This window comes from Fundulus heteroclitus, chromosome 20 (assembly GCF_011125445.2).
Source record: "Fundulus heteroclitus isolate FHET01 chromosome 20, MU-UCD_Fhet_4.1, whole genome shotgun sequence".
Lineage (NCBI taxonomy): Eukaryota > Metazoa > Chordata > Actinopteri > Cyprinodontiformes > Fundulidae > Fundulus > Fundulus heteroclitus.
Window position 1 is genome coordinate 17,375,801 of NC_046380.1, and position 18,899 is coordinate 17,394,699.

Here is an 18,899-nt window from a genome sequence, read left to right on the forward strand (position 1 = left end):
AACAAGTTCAATTTGAACAAGCTGTGCCTTTAATCACACACTGCTGATTTAACATTGGTTCTTTCCTAATTCGCCTGCTACGTGTCGACAGAAGACTGGTTCCTCCATTCAGTCTAGCAGTCTATATCATACCTGCATGAAGACTGAAAACCAGCCCTAGTCAGGGAGGGGGGGGGGGGGGCTTTGATGGGGGCCATCTGGCCTGTTGCCCTGGGCGGCATTGTAAAGGGTGGTGGACGTGCATCAGATAAATAAAATACAACTTATCTCGGTTTTTCTCAAAGAAAGTTTTTCTGTTATCTACCGTTGACGCACGAGTAGGATATGAGGAGTCTGTGAAGAGGGAGAGTAGCTTCAGCGCTTTGAAGGGAGTGCACTGCTGTTTAGGCAGGAGCTCGTGGAGTAGGCCGTTCATGGGAGAGCTGTCACTGGCCCAGCGTCAAAGGAAAAGCTTTGAACCACCTTCAGAAACTCTGAAAGGCCTATTAATCAAGTTCACTTCAAAAGATTATGAGAACGTCTTGCTCCTTTGAAGGAAAATATTAGGAGGACTCAATACTTTTGAACGGTGCTCTCCGTATCAGTTTTCTGATCTTAAGATGATCATAGAAGGCCTCAGTGAAGGAATACATTACATGTATCCCTCAATGTAACTTCTTTATTACTTTTCAAACACTAAACAGGTGTTTCTGGCATTAAGCCGTCAAGTTTTCCAGGTTTCCGGTGTTGCTGGTGTTAGCCTGTCGAGAAGAAGAGCCAGGCTCCTCTCAAAGTAGCAATCTATTAATCTTAGGTAACATCTGAAAACCGGGGGATGTTTCTTTTTTCCCCAGATTTCCCGGCTAAGCCTCACCCCTGGGAGGCATTGAGAGGCAGCCCGCGGCGCAACCCAGGGCCCACATCTCCCGTGATAAAGATTTCAGATGTTGTGCACCGAGGAGATCATTATGTTTGCCATCAAAAAGGAACAGAGGGAGTTGCTGATGGAGGAGATATAAATCAACAGCTGCAGGGTCAAGAAAAGGATTACTCTCTTGGCACACAAAGGGGACGGCAAAAACATGCGTAAGGAAGGATGCAATCCACAGATGAGGTAAACCCAGTGAGCCGAACAGCTCCCGCTTTCCCATTTTTGTGATTCTTTGAGTACGCCTGGTGACAGACACTGACTCGTTTGTAGTTGAGTTTTCGGAGTTTCTTTTTGTCCCGTTCACAGAGGGATTTTTAGGGTGCCCGATTAAATCAACCAGACTGGCCAATCTGCCGCTGGGCTCATTAATTCCTCACAGGACCAGTGCTCTGGGTCGCTGCTCGCGCAAACCTCCTAACGAGCAGCTTCAGAAGATTAGAGCGGAGATTGAGCTCCTGTTTTCCATCCCCTGCAAACAGGTTGGCTGTGCAGATGCATATGTAAAGGGGGGTAAAATGTCCTGCTCCAGGGAGCGTGGGTTGGAATGCACGGGTCCATCCAGTCTAAAGGGTGCGATGATGGCCTTGAGGCTGCATGCTGAAAAGTGAACAGGATGAATAACTAAACCGCCATCTGCACTCAGGTTCAACACCATGTGTTTCCTTCAAAACGCGAAGTCACAGCATGGCCTCACAGGAGCAACCAAGACAGCTGGAGTGGCTTTTTATCGTGTTTATTGGCAGTCTGAAGGTGTATTTCTAGTTTATATCACATTCAGTGTGTATAGTTTACAGGTTTCAATCATACAAAATCTGGTTTTGTTTGTCTTTACATATAAGCCAGGCCTTCACTGCTGTGGATGCAAATACAGTGTAAAGATGATCACTCTGCTCTTCATATCTATGATTTTAAACATTACAGAAACCTTCACAACTAACTTCACCATTGTAAAAGATACAATATGATTGTATTACTATTTGTGTTTTAGTTATAAAGACTTTATAACACCAAGACCTCCCTCTTTGCTTCAGATTTCTAACTTTAACCTCCCTTCCCATCATAATCACTCTGCCTGGTAATAAACTCCAATCCTCGTTCAACCTTGGTTGTCACAGTGGTAGTTGTTTTAAACTTTACATTTTTTTATTATTGTTAAATTTTCTATATTAAAATCATTTTATTTAATTATTTGTATAATAAATGTTCTAACTGCAGTCATATGGAAGGTTAGGCTGCTTCCTTGCTGCCATTTGTTGACTTGTGATGATCAACAAGTATCTGAACTGATGGGATGTTCTGTTGTCTTTCCAATTTTGAAGAGTGGCTAAGAGAAATTGACTTTTGAGTGGAGCCTTATTTAGATAATTTTAGATGATTATAAGTTAAAAATTATTCAAGTGATGTATATATTTTTAAAGGCATAAGGTAATTTACATTAAGGAAAGGAAACTATAATATCACTGTAACATAATATGAATTCATTTTCAGGCTTTTTACAAGTCTCAATTAGGAGTACCAACTGTTATGTATATTGAGGTGTCTATTTGTTTGAGTTTGATGAAAATAATAAAAGCTTTTGAACATTTCAACTATTTTTTTTGTTAAATCATGCTGTGGCTTATATAGGCTTAAACTTTATCAAAAAACCTTGTGTTGTTTAATGTGACAAAAAGTATTTAAAAAAGTTCTCATGGGCTTTTTGGCAAAATGGTTGTGACTGGATGTCTTCTGGACTTGATGTTTTAAAATACATTGATTTTTATTGATGCTCTGATGGAAGCAACAGTGGAAAAGAAACCCATAAAGCCAACAATCCTGACAGTACTGTCAGTTTTAGGGTTTGGAAAAATCATTAAATACAATGTATTATTACCAAGATAAATATAAAATAATGTAAAATTTGTATCATTTTAAAAACATTTTCACAAATACTAAACAGTCAATCCCTCTTAAAACTGCTGTCTGTGTTGTAAACAACTAAAAGATTTTTTTTTAGAGGGTGTTTTCACCTTGTAACTTCTTCAATGATTTGTTTTTGTGTATATATATATATATATATATATATATATATATATATATATATATATATATATTGTGTGTGTGTGTGTGTGTGTGTGTGTGTGTGTGTGTGTGTGCGCAAACCTTTAACCTAAATGCATTAAGCTCACTCTATGTTCCCAAAATGTCAGCTTTTTTATTTTTTTATCCAGTGAGTGCTTCATCCTGTCTTATATAAATAGTTTGCCTCCTAAAATATTAAGAGAATTATTCAAAATTGTGTATTTTACTGCAGGATTCTCAGATTCTAACCAAGAGGTAGAAAGCGAGGATTCATTGGAGGCACCAGATTCTGTTATAAATTTGGCACCAAGTGGAACGAACATGAAAAGCCATCTTGAATATGAGAGCTGTAATTATCTAGGAGCCAGAAGATTATTCTTAACTCAAGGAAAATAATGGCCCATGCCTCGTCTGCACTCTGCACTCTATTTTTAAATCATGTAACATGCGAAGCTAAAGCTGTTTGAGATAAAGAACACCATCATTATGTTGCCAAGGGCAATCATGTGAAAATGAACAGTTATACCTTGTAAAACATACTTTGTGAATCCCTTTTGTCTTGTGTAAACTCCAGAGACAGTGTCCTCTGTGCACCGCTGTGGTCCCTGGCAGGAAGTAAATCAGCCAAGGAGCCGCCTGAGACCAAACACTGCGAGGAACTCTGGAGCCTGGAGGCGTGTGGGAGGTGTACACAGAACTCACGGGCCACAGTCTGCTTGTTACTTCCTGGTCAAGTAAGAAAACAGACACTTTGCTCAACAAACAGATGTGCGCCCTAACTCGCACTCACTCACGCACACTTATTTGAGGATTCAACGCAAGCGTTTTCATATTTTCCTGAACAAGCTTCGTTTTCAAGATGATTCTGTCATTTAAAGCCTTTTTCCAAGGCTAGAAAAGTGTCATTTTGCACATATTTACCATATATCGCACTCACATGTCTGACCTTTTTACCTTAAAACAGACCTTTTCGGAGGGTTTCTAGTTGACACATGTAGAAATACAAATTCATGCAAAAAAAAAAAAAAAAAAACAATGTCAAGCCCCTTGAACTTTTTCCCATTGTTTTAAGTCACAACCACAAATTTAAATATATTTTATTGAGATTCAATATGAGTGATTAACAGATATTGTTATGTTCTTAATTATGTTCCATAATTAAGGAACATTTTTTGTTACCAGAATAATAAATACCATTGTGTAACTTAGTATTCTGTGACGGCCTCAGAGGTTTGTTAAAGAACATTAGTGAACAAACAGCATCATGGAGACCTAGGAACACAGCAGACAGGTCGGGGAGAAAGATGTGGAGAAGTTTAAAGCAAGTTTAGTTTATACAACAACATCCCAACCTCTAAACATCTCACAGAGCTCTGGTCATTGTCTGAAAATGGAAAGAGCTACGCACGACAGCAATCCTACAAAACCTGGCTGTCCACCGAAACTGACAGGCAGACATTTAGAGATACGGACAGTAAGACAAGCTAACTATGGAGGAGCTGCAGAAAATCAAAGGTCAGGTGGGAAAATTTGTTCATTAGACGCAACTTTGACCATTAAGGACACGTAGGAAGAAGAGAGTGATAAGAAATCCCATTTAAAGTTCAACAAAAGCCATGCAGGGTGAACTTTAAGTGGGATTTAAAGTTCAACCACATAGAAGGTCTTGCTCTGGTTAGATGAGACCAAAATTCAACATTTTGGTCTACAGGCAAATGACAATTATGCCGGGGGATACTAACACTGCACATAACCGTAAAAAAACGATTCCCAGATTAAATAAAGTGGCGGGAAAATCTTGCGGTCGACATGTTTCCTTTCAGTAGAGACATCTGTGGTAGCTTATCGCATAAACTTAGAATAAAAAAAAATAGAATCAAGTAAAATGCTATGACATGAAAACTTCCAGCGGTACAAATGCTTTTGCAAGGCACTATATTTAAAGTTATTCTTGAGCTAAATAGGGTTGAATGTTGACCTGAATTAAGCTCTAAATCTTTCTTTTTCTCAAAAAGGGATTTTGAAGCCAAGTTGCTTAAGTAATGGTCCTCATACATCTGAGTCACCTGCACAATGATCTAAAATGTAGCTAATTAGCTTATTTTCTGCATCTGCTTCTACAGACACATCAACATCTCTGCCCTACATTTGTGGGCAACAGCAGCTGATCATCTACTTACCGACTGAGTTTCCTTTTATAAGGATACGCTTTCTTGTTTTAACTGGAAAATATAGTTTTGTTCACTTCACAAATCTGAATTGTCTTACTTTTTCTTCTCCATCAAATTAAATCTTACGCACCGTTGGGGGAATAAATTCATAACACCATAAGCCATGAGGTATGATTGTATTTTTTCTGTAAGCCATTGAGGCAGATTTTGCATTTGTGATGATTGTGCAATATCACAGACTCGTATTGTTCCCCGTGAAACAATGTGCTGTTGTGTCGAGACTGTTTGCTTTGTATTTATCCCGCATAGCTGCAGCAGCTCACAAAAAAATGTTCCCACCATAAGAACCAGCTAATTAGGTTTATGCTCATTAAAATGCAGAGTTTAAGACCGGCTGGAACGCAACAAAGTAAAACCAAAAACAAATCCCCAAATAAGTCTTTCAATTCAAGTCTTTTCAGGTTAAGAACCAAGCAACTAATGAGGACCTACAATGCACAGAAATTGCTGGATTAATTCAATATCTCAGGATGTTTTTTTTTTTCTTTTTGTTTTTTTTTTTTTCATGAATGGCGCTGAAGTGATTTGCAGTTATCTGCACCTGTGCAAAGTATTTACTGTTTGCACAAGAGAGGGAAGCTGAAATCTTCCCAGCACAGAACTACTGTGGTGGATGCATACCAAACCCGGGACAGATAAGATTGTCGGTCATTGAAAGAGGTCCAAAACACCCGGCTCTTCCACGCCTGTACCAACAGCTCCTTTCAGGGATATCTCTACTTGGCCTCCTATCAAGACAGGAAGCACCCAGCAAAGAGGGACAAGGACAGTTCTGCTTCCACCGGCTTCTCCCTGTGCTGGGAAAATCGGCCAATAGGAAGTGGATTACGCATCGTGGAAATGGGAAAATGTTAAGTTTGTGCGACTGAGTGTTCACATGAAGGCGCAGTATGTCCGTGTGTATCCATGCGCTACAATCACTGAAGGCAGAGGAGCAGGTAAATAATGTCGGAGGACAAAGAGCAGAGCCCCGAGCAGTGGGAGGACTTGGTGGGAGAGTGTCGGCATGCTGTTGGCACTCCGAGTGAGAAGAAGCAGACGTAACACTAGATGTGTTTTCCCAGTCTCCGTTGCGTATTTCTCAGATCAACACAGAGCAAAAAATGGATTTAGTCATGGAAGAGACTTAAAACCGATAGACACGTCATACTTCACTAAACACCTCAGGGCACCTTACAACAGTTTTAAAATTACAAATGTTATTTCACAATTTCTCATGTTATTACCATGAATGTGTATGTATTTTAAAAAGATCTTATGTGCTAAACCAACACAAACTAGTACTCAACTGTGAAGTGGAGGAAAAAGGATACATGGTATTCACATTCTTTACTAATAGACATCTCAAGAGTATGGCGTGCAATTAGGGTTAGATTACAAAACTACATTACAAGTTTAAGACATCTCTGTTCAATACATGATCCGAAAACACCAAAGCGTGAGGCAGTGCGGCCAAACCCCAACAGAAGAAGGGCGTCCAGCTAAACAGGCCTACGATAACTCTGGAGGAGCTGCAGAGATCCACAGGTCAGCTGAATGAAGCCATTGGCAGAAAAACCGCTAATGTTTTACACTATATATCTGACTTTTATGAAAGATTGGCTGGAGAAAAGCGATTTAATGGAAGAAACAAAATGAAATCATGTTTTTAGAGTTTGCTACCAGCCATGTAGGGAACACAGGAAACACGGCAATCATTGGACAGAACAACTACTAGTCTTGCCTTCCACAAATGCACGGATTTAGATCAAAGCAGATCAATGTGTGGGAATGGCCCAGGAAAAGTACTGTCCTTAAAACAATCAGGAATTTGCAGCAACACTTGGAAAAAGTTGTTTACAGACACCTTTCCTCCAATCTGACTTATTTTGAGATACTTAAAAATGGGCAAAAATTTAGGCTCCGTCTACATGAAGACAAGCATGGTAAATTTTCATAAACAATTAAGAAAAGATGTGCGTCCACACGAGAGGACACAGCCCCCTAAAATGCTGTAGTAGGTATGCCAGGCCTGTTGGGGTCCGCTGTGCACTGTCACAGAAACGCGCAAAAAACATGTACATGTACATCTCTTCTCTAACCCTCAGTCAGTCGAGGCAGATAACCGTTCATACTGAGCCTGGTTCTGCTGGAGGTTTTTCCTTCCTGTTAATGTTGAGTTTTTCTTTCCACTGTCGCTTCATGCTTCCTCAGTATGAGGGATTGCTGCAAAGCCATGGACAATGTAGACGACTCTCCCTGTAGCTCTACACTCTTTCAGGAGGAGTCAATGCTGCTTGTCAAGACTTGATGCAATCAACTGGGTTCCCTTAGATAGGAAAAAAAAATGTTGACCAATCTGTATAATCTGATTGAATTTGACTTTGAAAAGTGCCTTGAGATTATATGTTTCATGAATTGGCGCTATATACACAAAATTGAATTGAATTGAAAACCAGTTTTTTGAAATGTTTCCACACTGGGACTTTGTTTAAAAAATAATCAGCTCCGTGTGGATGCACAGCCTAAATGGCAAACTACCATCTCCGTGTGGCCGGGGCCTTATGTTGTGTTCACACCGAACACGTTTTGATTATCAGAGGCATCTGGTTTACATGCAAGCGGAACGGAAGGACCATGAAAAGCTGGGAAGTCGACAATGGTGGACAAACTCATCGTCCCTGTCTGTCCCCATATTATCTATGATCAGTCAAGCTATCTCTACAAAGACAGTAGATTATCTCACCTGGAGGAGAATTAGCGATGATGTTGGGTATGTTATTAAAACTTTTAACACGTCGAAAAGAACAGGGTAACTCCTCCCAACTCATGGTAGACCAGTCTGTGCACACTTTGCTGAGGTCCAAGTTGAAGGTTCGGATGCCTTTTTGGCCCACAAAATGCGTTTGGTGTGAACACATCATTAATCCGTAGATGTTTACAGCTGGTAGAAACGTCCTCCGTAAAGACTTGCAGCTGTAATTCCAGCAAATGCCAGCCACACTTTCAGATTTGTAGTTGTAAAAGAGAAATGAAAACCATATCGCCTTGTCTTTCCACTTGATCATCATACTTAGTTTGTGTTTGTAAGTAAATCCTGATCTAATATATTGTTTTGTGATGTTTGTGTTCAGGGGTGCAAATGCTTTTTGCAAAGCACAGAACTTGATAATATGAGAGCACCACTCCTAGCTGCTCAGTGGCCTTTCTGTTTGCTCGGTGCCATCTGATGTAATGCGGATTTCTCATGTGACACAACCTTAGTTCGGCAAACAGAGATTATGTTGCTACAAGGCTGACGCTGTATTAGTAATATTTACGCTTGCTGTTCAAATTATGGTCAGGATATGAAATAAGACTTTCTGTGACTTCACAGCCCTGTTTATCCCCAATATTAGGCCTGATTCACAGGATGGAGCTAGACAGAAAGAGAGTGCGAGTGGGGTTTGGAGCTGGATGGGTCAGGGAGTAGTCACAGGAGGGAAGCCACCCACTCTAACCACAACAGGCTGACTCATGCGGTTTGGTTGGCACATGGTCGGGAGTCGAGGAATTCACTCGAGGGGACTCCACCAGGACCTGCTGCATGACCCAGAGTTTGGCCAGAGTCGCCAAACTGGGAGCGCCAAAAGTTTTGACAGCAGCTCTAACGAATGCAGCCACAGAGCTCTTAAGAAAACATGCAACCGCCTGAATCATAACACACAGTACAACCCTAAAGAGGGAACACTGTGAAACTTCAGCTGCAAGACAAACGTCACGCAGGTTGCTGCGAATGTCACTCTTACGAAATCAATTACAGTCATAGGGAAAGGCTAGAGCTTTGTGCAACCACCTTGAAGTCGTTTTTTTTTTTCCTACTTTGCCTCTGTCAGTTTCTAATGTTGTTGCAGAGAACAGTTTGGAGCATTCATCTTAAAAGCATTGCATTAGATCATTGGTGTTTGATGTTCACGAGAGTCATTTCCATTTAGTTCAATGCAGTTCCAATTTCAGTTAATTTGTTCTGCTGTAGAAGATCCAGAGTTTGAATCCTGACCGAGGACTTTCTGAGTGGGTTTTACATGTTCTTCTGTAGGTTCTCAGTTTTAGGTGTTCAGGTGTCATCCATGCTCTGCTTCAGACAATGGCTAGATGGTGGATGCTGTAACTCTTTGGGATCGTTGACCAGTTGGAGACTTAATTTATGCTGCAGATCTGACTCCGTTGGCCGCATGTCTGAACGCTTCATTCAGATGCAAGATTGCAAACCAAAGTTATAATGCCACATTCTTCTTAGAGATGATGCTTTCTCTTGGAAACCTTTCAAAGCACACGTATTTGTTCAGTCTTTTGCTAGGTTAAACATTTATCATGCTAATTGAGGACTGGAGCGTCTGAAAGAGATCTTGTTTTGTTTTTTTTTGTTGTTGTTTTTTGCATTTCAGTGTCTGACTGTTGGGTGAACCTTTCAGCTGTCAGAATAGAACAGTTTATTTGCTTTCAAAAAACATACAAGAACAAGCGAAAAATGGTCAATTTCCAATCAGAAACTTGTGGGCTCCTTTCCCACATGTTCCTCTGCCACTGGGCAAGGCACTCAATCCCAAGTTGCATACTGATCTACATGTTGGTGTGGGATTGTAGTTAGTTTCTCAAATTTCTGGTACTTTGGTTTGAAAAAAATGTAAATACAAATCTGAAAATAGTGAAAAGTGAGATCAGAGTCACCTGGTAAAGCGCTTTAAGGGGTCAGTATGACTATTTCTTATGCTAAAAAGACTTCCTCCATCCGTTATTCCTTCCTTCCTTGCTTACATGCACAACTTTCTGTTGGTAATTTACATAAAACCCAAACAAATACAGTCCTCCCAGTCTTTATGACTGTTTGTAAATGTGGAAAAGGAGTAGGAATACTTCTGCAAGGCATAGCAAAGCGTATTAATGAATGAAAGAAAATCCAGATAATAACCCTCTGTGTGGTTCATACACTACAAAAACGGATCTAAAAATAAGTCAAATGTTCTCAAAGTTAGTGTATGTGTCCTTGATTTGAGCAGATAAATAAGATGATCTGCCAATTGAATGAGTATTTTGACCCCTAAAATAAGATAATTAGATATTCTGCACTTGAAATAAGATTATGGAGATGATTTCTTCCTGTTTTAAGTGCAAAAATCTAATTCCATTGGCAAATCAGCTTATTTACCTGCTCAAATCAAAGACAAATACACTAATTTTAAGAACATTTTACTTATTTTTAGTTCCGTTTTTGCAGTGTATAATCCTTTTCTCTCTTTTTTTAGTTCTATTTTTCATAAGTAACATGATTACAAATGTAAAGATATGTGCGTGTTTGCTCTGGCATAACATTTACTTTGGGTCTCTTATCTAAAACAGTCCCTTACATGTCAGGACCTTTTGGACTGCATTCAGCTCGGTATAGCATGTCCTTCTAATACTGTCTTCCAAACTCCAACTTCAGTCCTTTTATTTTCTGGAAAATGTTAAAACCTGTTGCAGAAATAAAATAAAATACATCTCACAAGTAAAGAGAGGAGGAAATCAAATTTCTCAGAGCCTTTAACGTTTCTTTTTTGTGAACTTAACCCAAAGCAGGTAAGCTCATATATATATATATAACACAGGGTATATTGTTTTGAAGCACCTGGCTTTCTTTTCCTGTTTTTCTCTCTCAGCCGGATCATTGAGAGTATGTTCTGTCTCTCCACGGGTTGTATTTCCAAGCTGATAAAACCCTCCCACCCATGGAAGCTCAGATAAGAACTGCTGATAACGACGGGTAGAAAATTGTGCGTGCACACTAAAACGACTCGGAGCCCAGGCGGTTTGCGCACACACAACCTTCCTCTTTGTGACGGTTTTCAGTCACAGTTGAAGCGCACATCCAACTTTGTTAAGGGTTGTATCCAAGCCAAAAATTGGTGCGCTTTGAAAGCATTTGGTGCGATTCCTTGATTTGTGCACTTTTAAGAAGGTTATGCAGTGACACAAAATATTAAAAAAAAGCGTTCCTGGAGTGCAACTCAGAAGCTGGTTACTGATGTGCCAGACGCAATGACATGTGTGTCATCACTTCATCAATCGCACAAGGAAATTAATGAACCAAACAGGCTAAAGCTCTAAATTGCCATGGTGCACTCAGATTGAAGATATTGCACTACCATTGTACTAAAACCATTACGCGTCATCACTCTTTTCGTGCCACAAAGTCACCGAGAAGCCTGGGAAAAGTTAAACATCTCAGCGCCAGCTCACGGCGGATAAATCACCCCTTCGCTGGAAAAACATCACACTAGGCTATAGCGTTGTTTTCCTTTAAACACAGGGCTTGTTGGGATAATGCTGTGGCAAATCCCGCGTGTTTACATAACTCGCACCATTGTGGTAGAGATGGATCAAATAAAAAAAAAAAAAAAGTCTGACGGCTCTCAAACTCCCACCACCCACACGGTCTCACAAAGGCAGGATGCGGTTGAAAAATACAACTGGAAGCGGGTTGCAGGTCCTTCTTCTTCTCTCCTCGCCAGCCCCATTCCGTGTGGCAGACTGGTTCCAGTCTAGCGTTTCATACACATACAAAACCCACACATTGTTTGTTTTACTGGTTGCCAGGGTGATCGTGGCATCTCTCAATGCTTGACCTGAATAGATGCTACGGGGGCAGTGCCGGGCAAAGCTTAATGTGCCTTACCCCTGGAGATTAGGAGGGATTAGAAATATTGCCGTCTTGTAGAGTGGAAATTTGCTCTTGCGAATGAATTATGCGGGGTGTTTTTGATCCACTGTGTCAGCTGTGCAAAGACTAGCTGTCAGCTGCGTTAGTCCCATAATTAGGGTCAAAATTAGGGCGCTCCCAGGGGTGAAGGGTAGGAGAGGGAACTCTACCAAAACGGATCGTCCCGAGCCAGAGGCCCCAGCGCTGAATCCTGTTTGTTCCTGCTTCAGCAGGGTGTTGCTTTTCCGACGCTGTTAACTACACGATAGGCAGAGGGACATATTACTGCTGTTTGATTGTTTTACAACCCGTTGGCACCAGACGGTCTGCCTCAGGTATGACCTCCGTGTGTGCGTTTAGCACGCTTTCAATGGCTCAAAGACAAACTACGCTGGTTCGAAGAGGCAGCCAGGTGCTTTACGAGTAAACGCGGTACGGGTATAAAACTGCTGCTCTGACAGCTCACCATAAACTTACATGTGATTTTTTTTTTCTTTTTTTCTTTTTTTTGTGCAAAACACAATAAACAAAACCAGACAAACGCAAGGCCTTAAAACAAGGCCAAAAATTAAAAAGGTTTGAAAGAGTGGCTCCTGCAGAGGAGTCAACCATCCGTCAGATAATTGTGGAGCAATGCCGAGGGTTTGTCATCTGTGACTGGTTAGACCTGATCTGTCAGATGTATCTCTGTCCTCTTGTCGAGCACAGAGGGTGGGGTTTACCCCTGGCCTGTCTGAGCAGAAGGAGTTTAAAAAAGGATAGAACATCTCCCTATTGTTTTATTTCCAATAGTTAAGATTGAGGAAGATAATGTGTGTCTTACTTATAATTATTTAATGACACCTTAAAGTATCTCAGATATAAAAAAATAAAAATATTACATGCTTTCTTGCTGTGTGCTGGCTAGGGTTCCCTGAACGTGCCAGTGTTTCTGATTCTCAGATGATGCAGGTTTAAAGTATTGTTTATAAAAAGTGTAATTTGTGGCATTGTGGTAAACCTTATCCTTGCCCTCTATATTACTTGACTTGCATCCTGCATGCACTCTCTGCAGGAAGAAGAAGAAGAAAAAAAAAAACAGGTCAATATGTTGCGCAAAGACTTGGCACCGAGTTTGCAGTGTGTGCCAAATCTTGTAAGTGTGTGCAAAAGGTTTCCTCAACTCCAAAACAGTTATGTTTTACTTAATTAGACATGCATGCTCACTACCAAGAAGATCTATCAGTAAAAAAAAAAAATTTAATAAATGATTTCTTAGAATTATCAGCATGGTTAAAATTTGACGTTTGCTTTTCTGCGAGTGAATTTAAAGATTAAGAACAACTCGAAACACCAAACTGGAAAGTCAGGATTTATGGTGGCAGAAAGCAATGTGAGGATCCAAGGTTAACCCTGTTTTACAGAAATAAATACCATAAACAGATCCTAAACCAACTCTGACCCCCCCAGACTCCTCCATATTACTCCCCCCATCGCTTTGGACCTCCTAACCTCTGGACTCGAGTGCATGTGTTTCCATCACCTGTGCAAATCCTGCAGACTGAGTGCGTGTGTCATATGGCTGCAGTTTACAAACACAGTTTGTCTCCCGTTACCGGACACCGGAGCTATTCTGGCCTCCTCTTCTGGTGCACGCCATCCGGATGTCTGGTCTCGTTGTGGAAGTCTGCAAGCCAAGGTCAACGGGTCACATTCCTCCAGCTCTTTGGCATCCTGCTCAAGGGTTCAAGTGGTGTGGAAGGGGTATATTTGTTTCGAGTGTGCGCGCAAGGAGTTGTTTGCAGAAAACTCTGCAGAAAACAAAATTCAGAGGAGTTGCAAAATGATATGCTTCACAGGAATGTGATCAATGCAATCGTACACAACTGAACGCTTTGGTTGGCTGGGAGCGCTATGAGAACCTGTCTTTGACACCCAAAGACCAACCGCAGGAAGAGGCAGTCAGTATCTGCATATCGCTGAGAAATAAAACATCCTTCATTATACACCTCTGATAGGAAAATAACAAAGGAAAGACTTCAGAAATTATTTGAGTTTAGCAATATTTTCATTCAGTTTTTCTGCACCACACGTCTCACCCACAGACCAGTGCTGGTACAGTTAGCCCCATAATTATTCAAACGCCCATCAGTAGTAGGTCTAGAGCAATCTTTTTATTTGGCCAACATGTTTCTTCTGATTGGAAACAGTGTTAATGTTCTGGAGGGGTCTGGCCAGACTGCCCCCTTGAGTTTGATGGAGGATCTGTGGAGGAAGCGAAAAATCAGGCAAGGAGGCCTTCCAGCCTCGAGAAACTAAAGCTTTATACTAAAGATTAATTATCTAAACATCAGTGAAAACAATCATAGGTAGGGGTTTGACTGCTGCCATGCCAATGAATAAATAATCATTTCCCAGCATTTATTTGCCCCTTTCTTTCATTATCTTTTGAGAGATAATTCCCATCTGAAACAAACTTCCTGCTTAAATGAAAACAATCTGAATTCTAAATCTAGCGGTGGTATAACTCATTTCAGGTTTAGCTGTAGATACCAGTGAGACAAAGCTGGGATAAAACACTGATGAATAGTTGAAAGAATACTAGTAGTATTACTTGAGAGTATTGCTACTGTTGCACCTCAGTAAAGATTTCCTGACTTTGCACATTGACGCGCCATTAACAATACATCATCAGTACAATAGGATAGAATAGATGAGAATGTATTGTTCTTGGATACAAGATCTACAGTACCATCCTTTTATGTGTCAGATGAACACTTTTATAGTTAAAGTAAGCTTTTTTTTTTTTTTTAAACTTCTCTTGACATCTTCCTCACTGTGGAGGATCTGCTGCACCCAAATCTGACTGCAGGTGCGGGCAAGTTTGAGCAAGTAGAGATGTTCTTTGAGCCATCTTCTGACTTCTTCAACTTAAGATCAACATCTGCCCCACATGAATGGCATGTCCTCTTGTTTTTTCCATTTTGAATAATGGCGGAGAGCAATAGACCCATGTGTCATGTCACTTTCAAACTTCAACGAACACAGAAGTCATTTGTTTCTAAATAAAGGTTCATTAACACGTAAGCCAAATAAAAAAGACTGAACTAAAAGTTAGTATATATATATATATATATATATATATATATATATATATATATATATATATATATATATATATATATATGATTTTATCTCGACTAAATGAATATATACTCATATTAAAGGCTGGATTTTGAAAAAGGTCCATTCTGCAGTGATAATCAACTAATGCAGCAGCATTAAACTGTTTTCACACATCTTCCTCAGGAGTGTCAATAAATATGCAGTTTCCTGAATATATCTCAGGTAAAAGTTATGCTTGGTAGTTTGTGATCCATCTGTATTAATACAGCTTAATAATAATATGACTTTCTAGCAAAAATAACAAGGAATAGCTCAAAGATTAAACCACAAACAGGAGTTTTCAGTAAGAGACAACACTCAGGGCAGTACTTACTCAGAGTAAGCATTTATCCATTTAAAACAATGACATTTATGAAAGTCCTTTAACATTTTCTTATATAATTAATTGCCCACATAAATAACAAATTAATAAATAAATGAAATTAGTGACAATGACAACAAATCTTCTCCCGTCATTAAACTTCCACCATGGTGTTTTACTCACAAGACAAGCTAGAAATGTTTAAAAGCTTTTATTTTCATCAAAACTCTTAGTTTCTTTTATTTTTAAACCTCCTTCAGGAGCCATAAAAATGCCCTTTGCAACATGTAAATGCAACCTTGACTCTTACAGAACCAAATAATAACTTTAACTAATTTATATTTGCAAAACTGTATTTTTCTGATGGGACAAGTCTATTACATTTAAATGTAAGATTTGAATTTCTTTCATATATTTCTTATACTAATTTTAAACTCCTGTGGGGGTTTAAAAAAAGCACTTTAGATCATGTTAAAGACACAAGTCTGACATTCAGGCTCTGCTTCTAGCTGCAAGAGGTTTAACAATGACAGATCTGTAAAATCGTTTTGTTTTTCCTAATAATTAAAGGATAAAGGAGATTAAAGTACAAACATTTATTCAGTGGGGTTCTTCCTCATTAAAATTGAACTTTGGTGAAAATCTGCCATGAGTCATTCATAGACTTTCAAGCATCAGAGTAATTTGTTCAGATAAAAATCGAAAAACAAAGACATTCTCAGAAAATTATGTAACAATGCTCTTGAGTAGTATAAAAGTGTATTTCAGCACATAAATTGTACCGTTAAAATGTGAATACATGTCTTCAACCCGGTGTACACAGACAGCACCAAGGTTTAGCAATCATTGGGAACTTCATTTACTTGCTCTAATCTTAAAACTGAGGCAAAAGAAACCCAGGCGATCCAGAGATAAAAGTGCTTCCGGGCCTTATCTTCTTGCCGTGCCAGCATATGCATCATCTGAAGAGGGCAGATAAATCTTATGGCTACAAAGGATGAGACGCACACCAGATTTAAGAAAGATAGGTGTGCAATTTTAAGTCTATTCTCTGCAAACTGTGACGAACATCAGTCTGACTGCTGCTCACAGATTGAGCTTCCTGTCAGAAAACCCACTGATTTTAATTGAAATTGCTGTTAAAATATGTGTGTGATTTTAAAAACCCATCCTTTTTCTCGCAGGGTCTCAGGGAAGGGTGCTGGTGCCCAGTCAGGGGGTGAGAAGTGGGACACGCCCTGGAGACACAGGACAGACAACCGTCCACGCACACATTCATGCCTGAGGACAGATTTTTAGAAACAATTAACCTTACAGTTGAACTGTGAGAGGAAGGCAGAGTACCCAGAGAGAATCCCCCAATTGTGCAGGGAGAACAAGAAGACGTTCTAACAGCTGCTCAACCGTGCATGTTTTTCTATGAGAATTTCCATCATATGCAAAGAGTCTATTAGAAACTGGGTTTCATAGTCATCTCATAGGATTTAAGGAAGTTTTCTTTTGAATTTTGCTCATTTGCTTTAAATCCATCGAGTCAAAAATTGAAAAATGACACGGACGAACAAACAAACTGAGTTATTGCAACAGTTTGGCCATCTTGAAGTCTGTGTATGTACTGTAGATTTGAGCAAGAAGTGCATTGCGTAACAACTCAAACTCGGCATTTGGCCAATTCAAATAAAGCATCAAAACTCCAGCAGGCTTTCTTTGACTTTAGCTCACATTTTACCTCTCACCTTACAAAATTATGTCCAACAAAAGAGCCGTCTGGTCCAGCCGACATATAAATGGCTGCCTGCTTATAGTCAGCATTTTACATTGGTCACAGGAAGTCATCTTAAAGGAACCGTACAGTTTCTGAGCTGCTGATCACTAATAGATTCAAAATCTAGTTGAAACATATACCAAAAAATAATCCATGCAGTCCCTCTCCACTTACAATGACAGGAGCAGCAAAAGAAAGGATTTCAGAAACACCTTAAAATGTATGTATTGTATTCACCTCCGTTTATATAAAAGCAATCTTGTCGGATGTATGGTTAGTTATTTTAAATTTTGAAAATTTCTAATTGGATTACATAAATCAGTCCAAAAATGTCCAAAAATGTCATGATTTAGGTTTCTGTTTGTTTATTTTGGACTTTTCTTGGATCAGCCATCACCTCTCAGTCACTATCCAATCAGCTTAGCCTCCATCCCGCCAACAGCCTTTCTCTTAATCAGATCCACCTGCTGCACTAATTAGTCAACTCTGTTCACCTGTCTTCATATGCCTGCCACAGCCAACTCAGCCCTGCCAGAACGTCTCATCTGATCTCATCTCATCTTGGCCTTTGTGATGTGATCTGCCTCTGCCAGTTCCTGTTTGCTCAGCCAGCTGGACTCTTCTGTTGAAAGTTGCCTGTGTCTGCGTGACGCACCAGTCTGGCTGTTTCCCCCGTCGGTTCCAGCCGCTCGCTTTGCTGGTTCCGGTGGTTCCTCAGTCCTGTTCTGATCAGCTCCTGATTTTTCACTGGTCTGGCCTGTCACTACCTGCATCTGGTCAAGTCTGGTCCTGCTGGCGCCTGCCTCACCATCCACTACTCATCATTTCAATAAACTTTTTAATAGTGAATGTCTGTGACCAGCTGATTATCGGGTTTGTTAGCACAAATCATTACAAAAACATTAGATTTCAAGGCAAGGCTGATTTATTTGTATAGCACATTTCAGTACAAAGACAATGCAAAGTGCTTCACATGATTAAAACATAGGGAAAAAAACAGAATAAAAGCAAGTTGGAATAAAATTTTGAAACAAAGTAAAACATGGAAAAATCGAAACTAAAAGCAAATATTAAAAACAGTACAAATTTTAACCATCAAAAATTTCGTGTTTATGATGCACTTTTCCAGGATGTACCCAGCCTCTCACCCAATACCCACCAGTGATAGACTTCAACCTCTACATGACCCTGCAAGGTATAAAAAAATGCATAAATGAATGGATAACATTTCTAGTGCACTTCAGTGGCTAAATGTAAAATATTATATTTCGGTGGAAAAGGGTTATGAACCACACTTGATATACTAAGTAGGCAGAGAGCATGATCCGGGGAATGCTGAACATGACGTTGCAAGAAAAAAAAAATGCTGCAGGGAGAAACATTATATTCTCCATAAAGAACATTGCTGTTTGTCTGCAGTCTGCTAAACATCACACTGACAAAGCATGACATCTAACATAACTCATGTGAGAACGTTGATGCAGATGCTATTATAGTTTGGGTTTGTTTTGCTGCACCTGGACCTTTTGAATTGTTGACTTCTCTGAGTAATTATTTCTTTGTATTATGTTTTGTCTTTTGTGACTGGAAGTCGAATAATCATTTAAAATGTCAGAGTCAGAATTTTTCTGTGTATTGGAAATTTTTGATGGAGGACCTGGAGGGAGTTGTTTATTTGGAGAAACTCACCTACAGGAAATTATTGTAGTAGCGCAACACTGCAAAAACGGATCTAAAAATAAGTAAAATGTTATTAAAGTTAGTGTACT

The 18,899-nt window shown here is 39.8% G+C and overlaps 1 long non-coding RNA gene across 1 annotated transcript; it reads left to right on the forward strand.

Moving 5' to 3' along the window:
• The first annotated feature begins 1,058 nt into the window (after window positions 1–1,058).
• Window positions 1,059–17,386, forward strand: LOC118556669. Its single transcript, XR_004927284.1, has 3 exons — window positions 1,059–1,093; window positions 3,546–3,705; window positions 16,550–17,386. It is a non-coding gene; the product is annotated as an uncharacterized LOC118556669 (long non-coding RNA).
• The last annotated feature ends 1,513 nt before the right edge of the window (window positions 17,387–18,899 follow it).